Below are 17,279 nucleotides of genomic sequence, written 5' to 3' on the forward strand. Positions count from 1 at the left end.
CCTTCTGACCCGTGGGAGTCACCTGCTCTCATACAAGGTCGGTCCCCAGAGAAGCACCTTGTCCCTCTGCTCGGTCCTTCCCTGGTCACGGAGTCGATTGAGCCGCCGTACGGCCTTGGTCGGTCCGAGTTGATACCTAGTTACGCCCCTCTGGTCGCTCCTTGCACCGCAGCACAGAGGTTCCACCACCTGGATCGGTAACACAGATAAACCTGGTCCTGAGGGTCCGGAGACCACTCGTAAAAGGGGTGGTACTGTCACGGGTGTGTCAGGGTTAACAGAGAGCCATACGGTGTCCGGCTGTAGAAGATCTCTGCGTTTGGCCTTACAAACATCTCCCTAAGCTTTTCTTTATTCTTCTCTCTTTAGGACCCAGCGGTGATCCTCACCTTGCTTGGGGATTATACCTTTCTCTTTAGGACCCTGAGTTATCCTCATCTTTCTCCTGTTAATCAGCACTTCCTTATGTGGCGCCCCTGAGGGTTCGGTCGCCACAGAATTATTGCATCTCATCCAGAGGTGTAGTACCTCACTCTCAGGTAAGGAAGGAGTATGGCTCAGGACCCTAACACTACATTCAATACACCACATTTCCGGGGGACAGGGCGAGATTGCTCCTACAGGAGAGCACAGTCCCTGATCCCTGGCTGGAGAGGGGGAACCAGGTAGTGGATGGGGTGGAGGACGTAGATCCTGGGAGCACTGGAGTAGGAGTATAAGTAAGGGAGCTATCTTATAATAAGAGTTGAGTTCCAGTCAGACAGACTGAGGTGAAGACAGGGAGCAGGGGCTCTGTATGAGCTCTGCTCCAGAGGCGGGCCTAGTCAGGAGGCCTGAGCCGGGAAAGAGAAGAGAGGTGTGGGAGCAGGAAGGCTCCAGGAACCGAAGGGACCCTAGGGGTACGGGCCGTGCAGCAAGCCACCCGTATGCCCGCTGCTACCAGGAGGTAGAGGGGTCAGGCCAGATAGAGGGAACCGGTTCCTCAACTAGCAAGAACTACAAGGTTCAACTAGAAAACCGGAGGCTGCAGCACTTTAAGTACCGCAGGCCATAAGTCCACACCAGTCCACTAAGAAGGTAGCCACATAGGACCTAGGGGACGGAACACACGTCGCCCGCCAAGGCCCGAGGATACCCGATAGAAGTGTTGCTAGGTGCGAGGTGCAGGAAGAAGGCCAGAGAGAAGACACACAGAAGGGGGTCCTGCTAAATGCTCCGGAGTTACCTGAGGGTCGGCTGAACCCCTCACTGAGTGAGCACAGGACGCCGTGGGCCTTGCACTGGCGCCTGTAACTGGAACTGCTATAATCATGAGTAAAGACCCTGGGACTGCACTATCTGACTCTGTGTTGATTACTGACTACCTGCACCATAACCACCATCATCCACGCACTGCCCTGAAGCTACACTCTTCCTGTGGGGAGTTATACCACCCTCGCTGCTATACCACCAGCTTCAGAGGACTGTTCGGCAGCGGCGGCCTCCATTAGCCGCATTCCACAGGTGGCGTAGTCGGACATTATAAATACCATACACATAGACTACTCCTTGGTTTGACCGCCCTGGGTCATGGACCGGGTCACCGCCACAGTGACTACAACCCCCAGCGTCTACAGGCCCGGCTCCGGGTACCCCACGGCCCAGGGGGCGCGTCACTTACTGTGTCCTTAAATACCCTCAGATCCTCAGAGAGTTGTTGGTGATAGCATGTATACTTATTCAGGCCTGGGATTCTAGTAGTTGACTAGAATAACCTTGGAGTTCCTTTATGGATTGTTGGCATGCTTTCTCTGGTGTCTTCTTGGAGCTAAGTGTATTCCCCTGTTGGTGTCCCTTGTGTGTACTTTAGTTGTAGTGGGGCTGACTTAGTGCTCACCCCTCTTGCTTCCTACCTAGGGCCTAGCCTCAGGGTCAGCTACGGTCAGGTTTCCTGCTTGGCGATAGGTGCAGAACCTAATTAGGATCTATAGGAGAGTCAGAGATTGTCGTCAGATCTTTTTAGGGGTCTCAACTCTCCCTTACCCTAGATGTAGGGCTCCCACCCCTTTTCCCGTCATATACGCTGGGTTATCCCCATACCTAGCGTGACACCGACCTGGCCGACTTTACAGTGCATCAGTGCAGAGGCAGCAGTCAAAGTGCCGAGGTGTGATTAGCCCCATATTTGTAGGTCTATAGCGTTCCCCAACACGACAGGATGCCTTGTCTTTATTCATACTATTGCTTACTGAGTGCATCCATGTGGATCTGAACAGGTTCCTTTTCTTGCTGAAGGTAAACTTGTGTCTGCAGTTTCTCTAAATCTGACTGAAGAGATCCGTAGTTCCCAAAATTTAGCTCCAGATCACACTCCCACACAAAAATTGTTTGTTCCTCCTCTGTTCTATCTGTGAGTTCTACAGGAGTTCCATGTTTCCATCTTTGCAGGTCATCCTCGAATAAATGATATATTTCAACTTGTAGCCAGATAGATTTGGTGGTCGACCATGGATAGGGACTGTAGGGAACATGTGCTCAAGCCAAAATGTAACAAAACCCTTCCTGCTACACTACGCCGGCCCTTGCCCATTCCCAAAAGTCCCTGAACCTATTTCTCCATTGAAGTTTGTTCATTCTTCTGCCTACCACCCAGAGACAAATGGTCAGACAGAATTTGCTGATCTTTGGCGCTTTGTCTCTGAAAATTTCTGTAATCTTGGGTATCATCTTCATTTTGGTTATTTTCCAACCTTGGAGTTGAACGCTGTGGAGGCTGATAAATCTGTATATAGTGTAATGCAGCGACTTGCTGGCATTACGGTAATGGTCCAGGATGTGTTTTCCCTGACCATGTACCTTCCCCCTCAGGTGACTGGTGGCATGACTGTGACATAGCACAGGTCCTGCGCGCACAGAATGTCTGTCTGATCACATGACTGTGACATCAGCAAGTTCCTGTCTGTGTGTGTGTGTGTGTGTGTTCACGGGATGGATATATAAACCCTGCTTGATGGGAGACAGGTGTGTTCGGTGTGTTGGGCGTGAGGCCTGTTCCCCGTGTGTGTGGGACACCGTGATACAGTGAAGCCTGGCAGCCTGAAAGGTCGAGACTGGATCCTGTGTGGATGCTAGTGGCCTTGGAAGGCAGCGGCTTGGTGAAGAGTCCGGAAAGGCGCAGACTGGATGTGTGTGCATGAAACATTCCAGTAGCCTTAGACAGGACGACGGCTAGAGACCCCCACCTGGGAAAGCCTAAAAGCCACAGGGGTGGCGGATTAAATGGACTGCAGCAACTAAACCCGGCAAAGGTAATACACTTTGTTATATGGACACTTGTATGGACATTGCTAAAGTATTACCTTGCTGAAGGCTGTAACCTGGGCCAAGTGGGCCTGTCTGCCACTTGGGCTCGTGGACGTTATATGTGTGAACAGCGGTTTATGATAATAATAAACGGCTGCATTGTGAAATACCGGAAGGACCTTGCACGTGTGCTTAATTTACCCGGTGCAGCGAGTATCCCCCATTATGATGACTAGTGCTGCCTTACAATAGGTTAAAGTATATATGGTCTTAAGAGTTTGTGGTATATGGTCCGGCCATCTATACATCTTTAGAATAAATAAGGGTATACATGTAAGGCTGCTTGAACCGGTCACCAGCCAGTACGTGTGCAGATATTAACTGCTACTGAGTGCTGTGGAAAAAAACTTTGGTGAGGTGACGTAATAGTTTTGCTGAAAATTATCTTTTGTTAGTGCACATTTAAAACTGTAGATAGAGGGAATAAACCTGATTGCCTCGAGTAGTGCACTCCAGAGAGCTGGTGCAGCACTAAAAAAGGCTCTGATGTGGGCTTGAGAGGTCCTGATTATGGAGGATGTTGGTCTGTGCTGATTGGAATGTAAATATGGTAGTAGACCGAGATATAGGATGGTGCAGCACTGTGGAGAGCTTTATGGGTGAGTGCAATGACTGGTACAGCAGGGTGTAGGCGCCAGTGTAGCTTCTGGACAGAAATATGAGCCTGGCTGCTGCATTCAGGGTAATGAGAAATGCTTTTAGTGAGAGGAGCAATTAGAAGGGGTTGGTGGAAAAGTACCAGGCGGTTGAGAGTTCCTTGGGGAAACAAGGGGTCTTAGCCTCTCCGTCCTGGGGTTCCCAAAGGGGGTCAGACACCCAAAAGAGGGAAGCTAGAGCCACACCTGGGTGGTGTCCTAGAGGTCAGGAGGGGTCTGAGTTGTTGCCACAGGTCCCGCCCCACAGCATAGTATGTTGGAGATGTCACACCCTAGGTCACATAGCCGCCCGTTGCCTCATGACCATCAAGCGAATGGACTGCAGTGCAGGACAGCGCTGTTCGTACTTTGCATATTTTGCCTGCAGTGCTGTTCCTCAACCAGACGAGGAACCACAGGCATGCCTCGTATCAGTAAATAAGTGACTGCTTTGTTAGACTCGGGGAGTTTGGTAACCCTAGTGAGGGCCACACTTGCTCATCGGCTGGTTCCGGAGAAAAAGGTCTACCTTGTGACCCAAGTGGCCATAGACACAAACTGTGGCGCCGAGTTCCATGAGGTGGACGTAGTCAAGGACCTGTTGCACTCTGTTGTAATAGGGCGGGACTTTGCTTTGTTTTGGGACTTGTGGGAGAAAGGGAGGAAGCCAGGTTGTCCGGACAACAACCCAGACTCTCCTGAAGAAACCGCATCACAGGCCGCCGCCGGGTTTCCTTTTTGTGTGCTTAGTGGGGGATGAGGATGAGGCGGCATTCCCGGAGGCCAACATCCCTGAGCTGGAGGTGTCCGGGGGAAACTTTGAAACCGCCTAGCTCAGACTTGACTCTAAAAGGGGCATTTGATAATGTCACTGTCTTGAATGGTGTTGCTCAAAAGCCGGGGGCTGACAGCCGATTTCCGTACTTTGCTGTAAATGGGGAGTTACTATTAAAGAAGGTCGTGGAGAAAGACGGCTGGGACTCGGACTGTCTACTGCCATACCTTCTATTCTCCATCAGAGAAGTCCCACAGGCCTCTACTGGGTTCTCCCCGTTTGAGCTGTTATATAGCCAACACCCCTGAGGACTCCTGGATGTAGCAAAGGAGATTTGACAGGCGGAGTCTACACCCTACAGGTGTGTGATCAAACATGCAGCCCAGATGCAAGAGAGGATTGCAGAGATGATGCCCATTGCGAAAGAACACCTCAAAGCACAAGAGGCACAGTTGAGGGTGTACAATAGATCAGTGAGGGTGAGATACTTCAACCCTGGGGATCGGGTACTAGTGCTGGTACCTACGGTGGACAGCAAGTGGCAGGGCACCTATGAAGTGGTTGAAAAGCTTGGCGACATCAGCTATAGGGTCCACCAACCTGGGAGAAGGAAGCCCTACCAGGTGTACCACGTCAACCTCATTAAGCCATGGCGCGATAGGGAGCCGTTGGAAGCTCTATGTCTTATGGCGAAGACTGAAACCGACGTGGAGGAAGTCAAGGTGGCAGAGTTTCTGTCACGTGCTCAGAAGCAACAATGCCGAGAGTTGCTGCAGCGGAACAGGGACCTGTTCTCGGATCTACCGGGCTGTACTCAGGTCATAGAGCATGAGGTACTTACGGAGTCTCATGTTTGAGTGAATATGAAGCCATATCGGATTTCTGAAGCCCGCCGAGAGGTAATCTCAAAGGAGGTGATGCGCATGCTGAATCTGGGATCATCGAGCAGTCCATGAGTGGCTGGTCCAGTCCCATAGTCTTAGTGCCGAAACCCAATGAAGAATGGCGGTTCTGCAATGACTATAGGAAAGTGAATGAGGTCTCTAAGTTTGATTCATACACAATGCCTAGGGTAGATGAACTATTTGAGAGACTAGGGCCGGCCAGGTACATTACCACCCTTAACCTCACAAAATGGTATTGGAAGATCCCTATGTCCCAAGAGACCAAGGAGAAGACAGTCTTTTCAACGCCAGATGGGTGTTTCCAATACACCAGAATTCCGTTGGATTGCAAGGAGCTCCAGCTACCTTCCAGAGAGCCATGGACCGAATTCTAGCTAGCTACAAGAATTATCAGCAGCCTACCTGCATGATATCTTGATTTACAGTCTGGATTGGGATAGCCATCTGAGCAAAGTCCAGGCGATATTCGATGCTCTACGGAAGGCGGGGTTTTCCATCAACCCGAAGAAATGTGCCCAGATATTTGGGCCATGTCATAGGCAGAGGCATGATAAAGCACCAAATAAATAAAATTGACGCGATCCGGGGTTGGCCACAACCTCTCACTAAAAAGCAGGTCAGAGCGTTCCTGGGCATCGTGGGTTACTACTGCCGGTTCATCCCTAACTTTGCCATGACAGCTGTCCCCTTTGACAGACCTCGTTAAGGGGACAAAATCTGCTATGGCTAAGTGGGCTCCAGAAACTGAGATGGCCTTCCAGGAGCTCAGTCAAGCCCTGTGGAAACAGCCGGTGTTGGTGGCACCAGTGTAGAAAACTGAAAATTTCTACTGGTTGTGGGTTGGTACCTCCTAAAAATGACAATGTGACCGTTGATAACGGGGTAACTCCAGTAGAAGGGGGTGACGTGAAAGTGGGAGGTGACCTGTTAGTCCACAACACCATGGAGAGTGACACAGACCCCGTAGCTGACTGTGACACTATGAAAGTAAAAAGTGAGTTCAGTCAGGAGGGGCTAGACGAGGGGAGAGAGTCCCCCTCTCGTCGTCGACGGCGCAAGGGCCACAAAAAGGTTGCTCCGGTAGTCCTCGCTGAAAATTAAAATAAAGAGAATGTAGCACTGTATGCCTTTGCTTCAAGTGTGGGTCCTCCATTAGAGGTAGAAGAGGAGGTGATGTTGCCAGTAGCAACCTCCGGTACGGTACCGAGTCAGAAGGATCTGACAGCCCTGAAAGAGGAGGCGGCCAGTCGTGACCAAGAGCTGGAGCCTATCAGCCAGCAGGGTCAGAGTGACGTGCAGCAACTATGTGGAAACCTGGAGATCGTGTCCTCAGACCAGCTGAGCCTGGAGTCTGAACGGCAGAAAGTAAACCAGGTTGTGAGGAACTTGCAGCGAGAACTGGAGGAAAACAGCAAGGAAGTCAGCAATTGGAAGGAAAAGTTCCAGAGAAATAAAGAGGAGGTTTTTCAGTTGGGGCTTGACAAAGCGGAGTTTGAAGATGAGCTGTGCGAGTTGAAAGATAGGTTCTCCCTGGTACACGTAGAGCTGATACAAGTGAAGCAAAAGCTGGATGAGGGACTACACCAGAGGGATAGAGAGCTGTCTGCTTTAAAAGAGGCGCTGCAGGTTGAAGTTTCCGGACGTGACCAAAACCTAAAACGACTGCGCGAACAGTTCAACCGGGAGCTATGTGACTCCAAGAAGGAATATGGTGAAAAGCTCAATAGGGAACTGCAACAAATCAAGAGAGACTATGAGGATCTCCTCAGGGTTAAAGGAAAACTAGAGGATGATAAGGTGGATGCAGAGCACATACGCCAAGTGGTTGAGACCACTCTGCAGGACACCCGTAATGAAAATGGTGATCTCCGCAGAAAGACCTTAGGTCTGGAAGCTCAGGTGAAGGAGCTGCAGACGTTCTGTGATAATCTCCAGAGGGCAGAGACGTGCCTTAAGGAAAGGCTCAGCAAGATGGAGGCTGAGCAGAAACAGATGGAGGAGTCTGTCGGAGAAGCCACAGACCAGGGCCAGGAGTTGGCCGCTGGTGATGGAAGGTATGAAGCAGATACCTCCTCGAGTGATGTGAGCTCGGATGATTCGGTGGATGTAGGGGCCGAGATCAAGGAGCTCAAGGAGTCGCTACAAAACAATTGGAAGCAGGAAGAGCTTCAGAGGCGGGCCGCTGAGAGGCGAGTGGCGGAGCTAGAGGAAGAAGTTTCCGGGCTCAAAAGTCACCTGACAAAGTATCACTCAGTGAACGAGGCCTTCTTGGAGAAGGAAAAGGGCGAACACGTTGCACTCACTCCCTTATACCATGAGAAGGTGGATCTGAGGAGAGCTAAGAGAGTGTTAACCACAGATAAATATGAGATGGAAGTGGTCAAGACGAAAATTCGTGAATTTGTAGCTGTGAGTCAGCTCAGGGGAAGCATACAGGGTGAAGAAGCTGGAGGTCAGTTGTCCCTGAAACCTGAGCTGGTTGATCGTCTGGAAACCACTGGTGAGACCGAAACGTCTCGGTACAAGTGCCTCGTAGATGTACCCGAGGATTTGAGGGAAGAATGTACCAGTGAGTCCGTGCATGAGCAGTTTAAGAAGGCCGTGGGAGCCTGTAAGGTGTACTTGACCTCAGAAGCTAAACAGCTGGTGGTCCTGTCCACGACCGAAGTCACAGTGAAGAGGGTGGCTATCCTAAGTGACATGCACTGGCGATGTATTCGCACGAAGCGGTTTCTCCGGTTGAAGACGGAACAAGCCGTTAGACAACTGGAGTTGATGAGGAAAGCTCACAGTATGCGTGAAGAGGTCATCCGGGTGCCTCATGTTCTGGTGAGGAAGCTCGTTGGGAGAAATGGTCGAGCCATGCAGATGATGGTCAAGAAGTCTGGTGTGGTGAAAGTAAGCAGTCCACGTGATCGTCAGGACTGGATACCAGACGAAGACGGCATGGTATCATTCTCCGCTGTAGGAACGGAAGAAAGCCTGGGATATATGCACATGCTGTTGGAGTACCGAGTGACCTACCTGCGAGAGGTAGAACAGTTGAATCTCGCTAGACTGCGAGTGGATAGACAGCATCATCTGAGTAACAGAAGATGGCAGCCGTCTAGAAATTATGAGACCAGACAGAGAAAGGGCCCCCTAAATAACAGAACAGCTATAGCTGGAGTTAGAGACCTTTCAAGATGTCCTGAGAGTAGTGGGTGTGGGTTTAGAGGTAGTGAGACCTCCAGTAACTCAGGTTTGAGCAGCCCATACAAACGACCCAATAGAGGACAGGACAGTACGGAGTCGAACCGGACCTTAGATACCAGGGCATGTGAGTCACACCGCTGTATGACTGACCGCTGGGAGCGGGGGAGACCTGACAAGGTTACGACTGACCGCTGCGAGCGGGGGAGACCTGACAAGGTTACGACTGACCGCTGGGAGCGGGGGAGCTCTGACAAGGTTACGACCCGGAAAGGTGACCTGACTAAGTCAGTGACAGTGACAATTGGTAGGTCCCTAAGGAATGGGCTAATGTCGTTGACTAATGTTCCAGGGGCTGAGTAGCACAATTGTAAAGTACATGGTCTCTATATGAGCTGTGGGATATGAGGTGATTGTGTATATTATGTGTTCAACCCCACAAGTTTGAACAGAGGGGGGGGATATGTAATGCAGCGACTTGCTGGCATTACGGTAATGGTCCAGGATGTGTTTTACTTAACCATGTACCTTCCCCCTCAGGTGACTGGTCACATGACTGTGACATAGCACAGGTCCTGCGCGCACAGAATGTCTGTCTGATCACATGACTGTGACATCAGCAAGGTCCTGTCTGTGTGTGTGTGTGTGTGTGTGCACGGGATGGATATATAAACCCTGCTTGATGGGAGACAGGTGTGTTCGGTGTGTTGGGCGTGAGGCCCGTTCCCCGTGTGTGTGGGACACCGTGATACAGTGAAGCCTGGCAGCCTGAAAGGTCGAGACTGGATCCTGTATGGATGCTAGTGGCCTTGGAAGGCAGCGGCTTGGTGAAGAGTCCGGAAAGGCGCAGACTGGATGTGTGTGAGTGAAACATTCCAGTAGCCTTAGACAGGACGACGGCTAGAGACCCCCACCTGGGAAAGCCTAAAAGCCACAGGGGTGGTGGATTAAATGGACTGCAGCAACTAAACCCGGCAAAGGTAATACACTTTGTTATATGGACACTTGTATGGACATTGCTAAAGTATTACCTTGCTGAAAGCTGTAACCTGGGCCAAGTGGGCCTGTCTGCCACTTGGGCTCGTGGACGTTATATGTGTGAACAGCGGTTTATGATAATAATAAACGGCTGTATTGTGAAATACCGGAAGGACATTGCACGTGTGCTTAATTTACCCGGTGCAGCGAGTATCCCCCATTATGATGACTAGTGCTGCCTTACAATAGGTTAAAGTATATATGGTCTTAAGAGTTTGTGGTATATGGTCCAGCCATCTATACATCTTTAGAATAAATAAGGGTATACATGTAAGGCTGCTTGAACCGGTCACCAGCCAGTACATGTGCAGATATTAACTGCTACTGAGTGCTGTGGAAAAAAACTTTGGTGAGGTGACGTAATAGTTTTGCTGAAAATTATCTTTTGTTAGTGCACATTTAAAACTGTAGATAGAGGGAATAAACCTGATTGCCTCGAGTAGTGCACTCCAGAGAGCTGGTGCAGCACTAAAAAAGGCTCTGATGTGGGCTTGGGAGGTCCTGATTATGGAGGATGTTGGTCTGTGCTGATTGGAATGTAAATATGGTAGTAGACCGAGATATAGGATGGTGCAGCACTGTGGAGAGCTTTATGGGTGAGTGCAATGACTGGTACAGCAGGGTGGAGGCGCCAGTGTAGCTTCTGGACAGAAATATGAGCCTGGATGCTGCATTCAGGGTAATGAGAAATGCTTTTAGTGAGAGGAGCAATTAGAAGTCTTGGTGGGGTTGGTGGAAAGGTACCAGGCGGTTGAGAGTTCCTTGGGGAAACAAGGGGTCTTAGCCTCTCCGTACTGGGGTTCCCAAAAGGGAGCGGACACCCAAAAGAGGGAAGCTAGAGCCACACCTGGGTGGTGTCCTAGAGGTCAGGAGGGGTCTGAGTTGTTGCCACAGGTCCCGCCCCATAGCATAGTATGTTGGAGATGTCACACCCCAGGTCACATAGCCGCCCGTTGCCTCATGACGATCGAGCCAATGGATTGCAGTGCAGGACAGCGCTGTTCGTACTTTGCATATTTTGCCTGCAGTGCTGTTCCTCAACCAGACGAGGAACCACAGGCGTGCCCCGTATCAGTAAATGGAGTGCAAGTGACTGCTTTGTTAGACTCGGTAACTAGAAGGAATATAGAGCGCACATAGGGTCTTATCCGAGATAAAGGAAATATATGTGAAAGATAAATCAAATTCACTCACCTATTGGGGTTGTGTAAGACACAACCACTGTACTTAGCATTGGCGGCTGCTGCAAACCCCGAAACAATGATCCTTTGTTGGGTGAAGAGAATGGGGCATCAAACTGCGCTGCTCGCCTGTCAGAATTATGTACCAGAGGAATCCAAGTCGATGTAATAATAAAATAGACTTTATTTCTACGCGTTTCGTGGTGATCACACCACTTCCTCAGGACAGTCTATACACATACACATACAGGGTCTGTTATTTATAGCAAAAGGATACACATGGAGAAGCCTCCCTTACAAAAAATCACCACACCCAGTGGGCGGGGAATCAGACTAAATGAATGTATACACCGTAAAGCACACACAAAACAATCATAAAGCATAATGGAATATATCGCTTAAACATTTAAAAATATGACTGCTGTTTTTTTTAATATATTAAAAAATGATTAAATAAATTTTACAAGCTAGGGGCATGCTTGAACCTATGATGTTGACCCATTTGTTCTTTGTCAGCACCCTGCTGCTACTGCTGCTTTATACCAGTAAGCCATGGGTGAATTTGACGTTTCTTGTAGTTGATGATGAGGTTTGCGCTCATGTCAGGAGAAATTTTGGTCCACTCCTCTTTGCAGATCATCTGTAAATCATTATGATTTTGAGGCTGTCGCTTGGCAGCTCGGAGCTTCAACTCCCTCCATAAGTTTTCTATGGGATTAAGGTCTGGAGACTGGCTAGGCCACTCCATGACCTTACTGTACTTCTTTTTGAACCACTCCTTTGTTGCCTTGGCTGTATGTTTTGGGTCATTGTCTTGCTGGAAGACAAAAACCACGACCCATCTTCAATGCTCTTACAGAGAGAAGGAGGTTGTTGGTCAAAATCTCATGATACATGACCCCTTCAGTACGGTGCAGTCGTCATGTCCCTTTTGTTGAAAAGCACCCCCAAAGAATAATGTTTTCCCCACCATGCTTCACAGTTGGGATGATGTTCTTAGGGTTTTACTCATCCTTCTTCTTCCTCCAAACACAACGAGTTGAGTTAATGCCAAAGAGCTCAATTTTTGTCTCATCTAACCACAGCAGATTCTCCCAATAACTCACAGAATCATCCAGGTGTTCATTTGCAAGCTTCAGATGGGCCTGCACATGTGCCTTCTTGAGCAGGGGAACCTTGCGGGCACTGCAAAATTTTAAACCTTTAAGGAGTAATGTGTTACCAATGGTTTTCTTGGTGACTGTGGTCCATGCTGCCTTGTTATCATTAACAAGTTCCCCCCGTGTAGTTTTAGGCTCATCTCTCACCTTCCTCATGATTAAGGATACCCCACAAGGTGAGATTTTGCATGGTGCCCCAGATCGATGTCAATTGACAGTCATTTTGTATTTCTTCTGTTTTCTTACTATTGCACCAACAGTTGTCTCCTTCTCACCCAGCGTCTTACTTATGGTTTTGTAGCCCATTCCAGCTTTGTACAGGTCTATGATCTTGTCCCTGACAGCCTTAGAAAGCTCTTTGGTCTTGCCCATGTTGTAGAGGTTAGAGTCCGACTGATTAATTGAGTTTGGGGACAGGAGTCTTTTTTATACAGGTGACTATGTAAGACAACTGTCTTTAATGCAGGTAACTAGTTGATTAGGAGCGTCTAACTGGTCTGTAGGAGCCAGATCTCATAATGGTTTGTAGGGGATCAAATACTTATTTCTCACTACAAAATGCAAATACATTTATCTAATTTATAGAACATCCAAAAAAAATCAAGAAAATCACATTCTCTCAGTGTTTAAAATTAACCTACCCTTAAAATTATAGACTGTTCATGTCTTTGTCAGTGGGCAAACTTACAATAACAGCAAGGGATCAAATAATTATTTACCCCCACTGTGTATGTATATGTATGTATGTGTATATATACATACAGTGGGTATGGAAAGTATTCAGACCCCTTTAAATTTTTCACTCAAATTCTAAAAAGTTAAATACTTAATTACTTAAAGAAGTTGTCCACTACTTTATCCCCCCCCCAATGTTTCCCCCAATGTTTCCCCCCATGGCCCCTAAGACTTATTGTAAATACCTTCTGTTTCTGATAATGCCTGTGAGCGGCGCTATTGGTGGCTGCTCACAGGCATCACGTGACCCCACGCTGACGTCATGACAAGTGAGGCGTGACTCAGCGCTGGGGTCCACGCGGTGTCAGCTGGGCTGTGGGCGGGGTTACCCCCCGCGTCACACCCAGCCTCCACCTCGCGCTTTCCCAATGAATGGGGAGAGGCAGAGCACGTGGTGGACGCTGGGTGTGACGTGCGGGGTAACCCTGCCCACAGCCTGGCAACCACCGTGGAACCAGGAAGATCGTGACCTCCGGCTGCTGCCAGGACTTCTCGTGACATCAGCTGCAGCCGGGGGTCACGTGATGCCTGTGAGCGGCCAGTGATAGCGCCGCTCACAGGCAGTATCAGCAGCGCAAGGTATTCACTAGAAGTCTTAGGGGCCATCTGTATATATATATACAGTACAGACCAAAAGTTTGGACACACCTTCTCATTTAAAGATTTTTCTGTATTTTCATGACTATGAAAATTGTACATTCACACTGAAGGCATCAAAACTATGAATTATCACATGTGGAATTATATACTTAACAAAAAAGTGTGAAACAACTGAAAATATGTTTTATATTCTAGGTTCTTCAAAGTAGCCACCTTTTGCTTTGATGACTACTTTGCACACTCTTGGCATTCTCTTGATGAGCTTCAAGAGGTAGTCACCGGAAATGGTTTTCACTTCACAGGTGTGCCCTGTCAGGTTTAATAAGTGGGATTTCTTGCCTTATAAATGGGGTTGGGACCATCAGTTGTGTTGTGCAGAAGTCTTGTGGATACACAGCTGATAGTCCTACTGAATAGACTTAGAATTTGTATTATGGAAAGAAAAAAGCAGCTAAGTAAAGAAAAACGAGTGGCCATCATTACTTTAAGAAATGAAGGTCAGTCAGTCCGAAAAATTGGGCAAACTTTGAAAGTGTCCCCAAGTGCAGTTGCAAAAACCATCAAGTGCTACAAAGAAACTGGCTCACATGAGGACCGCCCCAGGAAAGGAAGACCAAGAGTCACCTCTGCTTCTGAGGATAAGTTTATCCGAGTCACCAGCCTCAGAAGTCGCAGGTTAACAGCAGCTCAGATTAGAGACCAGGTCAATGCCACACAGAGGTCTAGGAGCAGACACATCTATACAACAACTGTTAAGAGGAGACTTTGTGCAGCAGGCCTTCATGGTAAAATAGCTGCTAGGAAACCACTGCTAAGGACAGGCAACAAGCAGAAGAGACTTGTTTGGGCTAAAGAACACAAAGAATGGACATTAAACCAGCGGAAATCTGTGCTTTGGTCTGATGAGTCCAAATTTGAGATCTTTGGTTCCAACCACCGTGTCTTTGTGCGACGCAGAAAAGGTGAACGTATGGACTCTACATGCCTGGTTCCCACCGTGAAGCGTGGAGGAGGAGGTGTGATGGTGTGGGGGAGCTTTGCTGGTGACACTGTTGGGGATTTATTCAAAATTGAAGGCATACTGAACCAGCATGGCTACCACAGTATCTTGCAGCGGCATGCTATTCCATCCGGTTTGCGTTTAGTTGGACCATCATTTATTTTTCAACAGGACAATGACCCCAAACACACCTCCAGGCTGTGTAAGGGCTATTTGACCAAGAAGTAGAGTGATGGGGTGCTACGCCAGATGACCTGGCCTCCACAGTCACCAGATCTGAACCCAATCGAGATGGTTTGGGGTGAGCTGGACCGCAGAGTGAAGGCAAAAGGGCCAACAAGTGCTAAGCATCTCTGGGAACTCCTTCAAGATTGTTGGAAGACCATTTCCGGTGACTACCTCTTGAAGCTCATCAAGAGAATGCCAAGAGTGTGCAAAGCTGTCATCAAAGCAAAAGGAGGCTACTTTGAAGAACCTAGAATATAAGACATATTTTCAGTTGTTTCACACTTTTTTGTTAAGTATATAATTCCACATGTGTTAATTCATAGTTTTGATGCCTTCAGTGTGAATGTACAATTTTCAGTCATGAAAATACAGAAAAATCTTTAAATGAGAAGGTGTGTCCAAACTTTTGGTCTGTACTGTATATACATATTATAAGCATACTGTATATATATATGCTTTTAAAAACAGAAATGTTAATAAATTATTTTTATCAATTAACAAAATGCAGAGTAAAGTTTGATGGATGAAAAAAAAAATTCAGTAATAATAATTGTAATTTTTTTTATTAATAATAAGATAGAAGGGAGGGACAAAACCAGGACCAGAATCAGTAGAGAAAATCATAGTCAGGAGGTCAGCCGGGGTCAGATAGCAGGTGATCAGTAACCGCCACGTCTGCGAGCAGTATGAATACCGCGGAGCCTGGTGACAGAGGTGATACTGAGACATGTCCGGGCAGAGATGTAAGAGTCAGAAGGCCACAGGTAGATGGTGAAGGTCCTTCTGTACAGCTCCAGCAGTGATGGTGGATCTGCTGGACTTCAGGGCGCTGGATGCGGAGGTTCCCGTCTTTTAGATGTCTCTAGGGGAACGGTGACAACACGCAAATACGCGAGCTGCCCTGGATAATCCACGCCGGCAGGATGATAAGATCCGGCGGAAGATGGAACCTATGAGAAGAGAAGGAAATATAATGTAAGTGATGGGACTCCATATGACGTGACACTACTGTGCGGTCACTGTGGCCGGACGGCAGAGGAATCTCATCACACAGAGGTCAGGGATCATCGTCAGCCATCATACATGTGACAATCCCATCACCGACAGATGACATCTGCTCCACATGAATTATTCTCACTGACGACATCACACAACATGGAGATGATTCTCACACTTACCTCGTCTCTTTTTCCCCTTTTTGCCATTTTCTGATTTTTCGTCGTCAGCTGGAAATTCGGATGAGAAAGAAGAAAAAAGAACAATTCACTAAGGACATATTGTTATGGGATCTGCTTTGTATCTCTCCTGTATATAGTAGGATTGTCCTAGTCCTGTCCCCTATAGTCCTGATAATCTGCTATTACGTAATAGGGCAGAATAAGTCCTATATACCGGACATGACCTCATCTGAGGGGCATTAGATGTGTCACTAATATGGATCAGTGAGCACCCTGTGTGCCGCCATGTGGTGCATCCCTAATGAGCGATATTTTACTATAGGAGACTATGTCTTATTATGATGGCGGAGGTTACTGGATGCTACAACGTATCACAGAATCCATGATAATACTGTATAAAGTTACAGAGATAGAGACACAGTATGGGCCCATGGGCAACATAAGAGGGATCCATGAAACATGGATAACATAGGAGATCTTTTACAGAAAAACCATGTGGAAATATTCCACCCTTGATGACAACATTCACATTGCTTGCGCTATAGACATGTACATACCTGACAATGGGGACGAGGACGGCAAGCTGCTTATAGCATCGTCTCCAGCAGATTCAGGAAAAGATCCTTTCTGCCTGTTTGGAAGAAGAAAAACGTGTAAATCACAAGTAAACTCAGTATAAAAGGGATTGTCTCACTAGAAGAACCCCGACTATGAGGCCTAATAGGACATATGAAAGTCATAGTGGAGAAGTATCCTGCTCAAAACTACCTTCTATGGAGCAGAGCGCAAAACAACTACCCACAATGGCCGGCATGTAATACTACATATCTCCTGCAGTGTGGGCAAAACTAACAATACCTGACCGGCAGCAATTATGGGCTGTTATCTCCAGCGGATTCTGAAGCCAAAAGCACAATGACCGCTGATCATGGGGCGGTGGATGCTGCACTTGATATTATGGTATTTATGTCCTATATTTGGTGCTGTGCACATATATTAGCCTGGAGCTCCCAATAATGACCTCATAATCTACTCACATTTCTGAGATGTTTCTGCTGGATGCCGGGGTACACTCTGGAGGAGACTTGATAGTGGTGGTGGAGAGCTAAAAACAGACAAAAATAAGGTATATATTAATATTTTTTACTTTTAGAGGTCTTTTTTACATATTCTGGATTTATTGATCACATACTTACTTTAGAAAGCCTTTCAGAGGATGATGTAAAATTTTGGAAGAACAGGCTCTCATTATCCTCACTCGTGTCCTCCTCCTCTGAGACAATAGGCTTGTCTGTATCAGCGTGATCTAC

This window comes from Phyllobates terribilis, unplaced genomic scaffold (genome assembly GCF_046119375.1).
Source record: "Phyllobates terribilis strain yellow unplaced genomic scaffold, ASM4611937v1 Scaffold_7__3_contigs__length_470593459, whole genome shotgun sequence".
Taxonomy (NCBI): Eukaryota; Metazoa; Chordata; class Amphibia; order Anura; family Dendrobatidae; genus Phyllobates; species Phyllobates terribilis.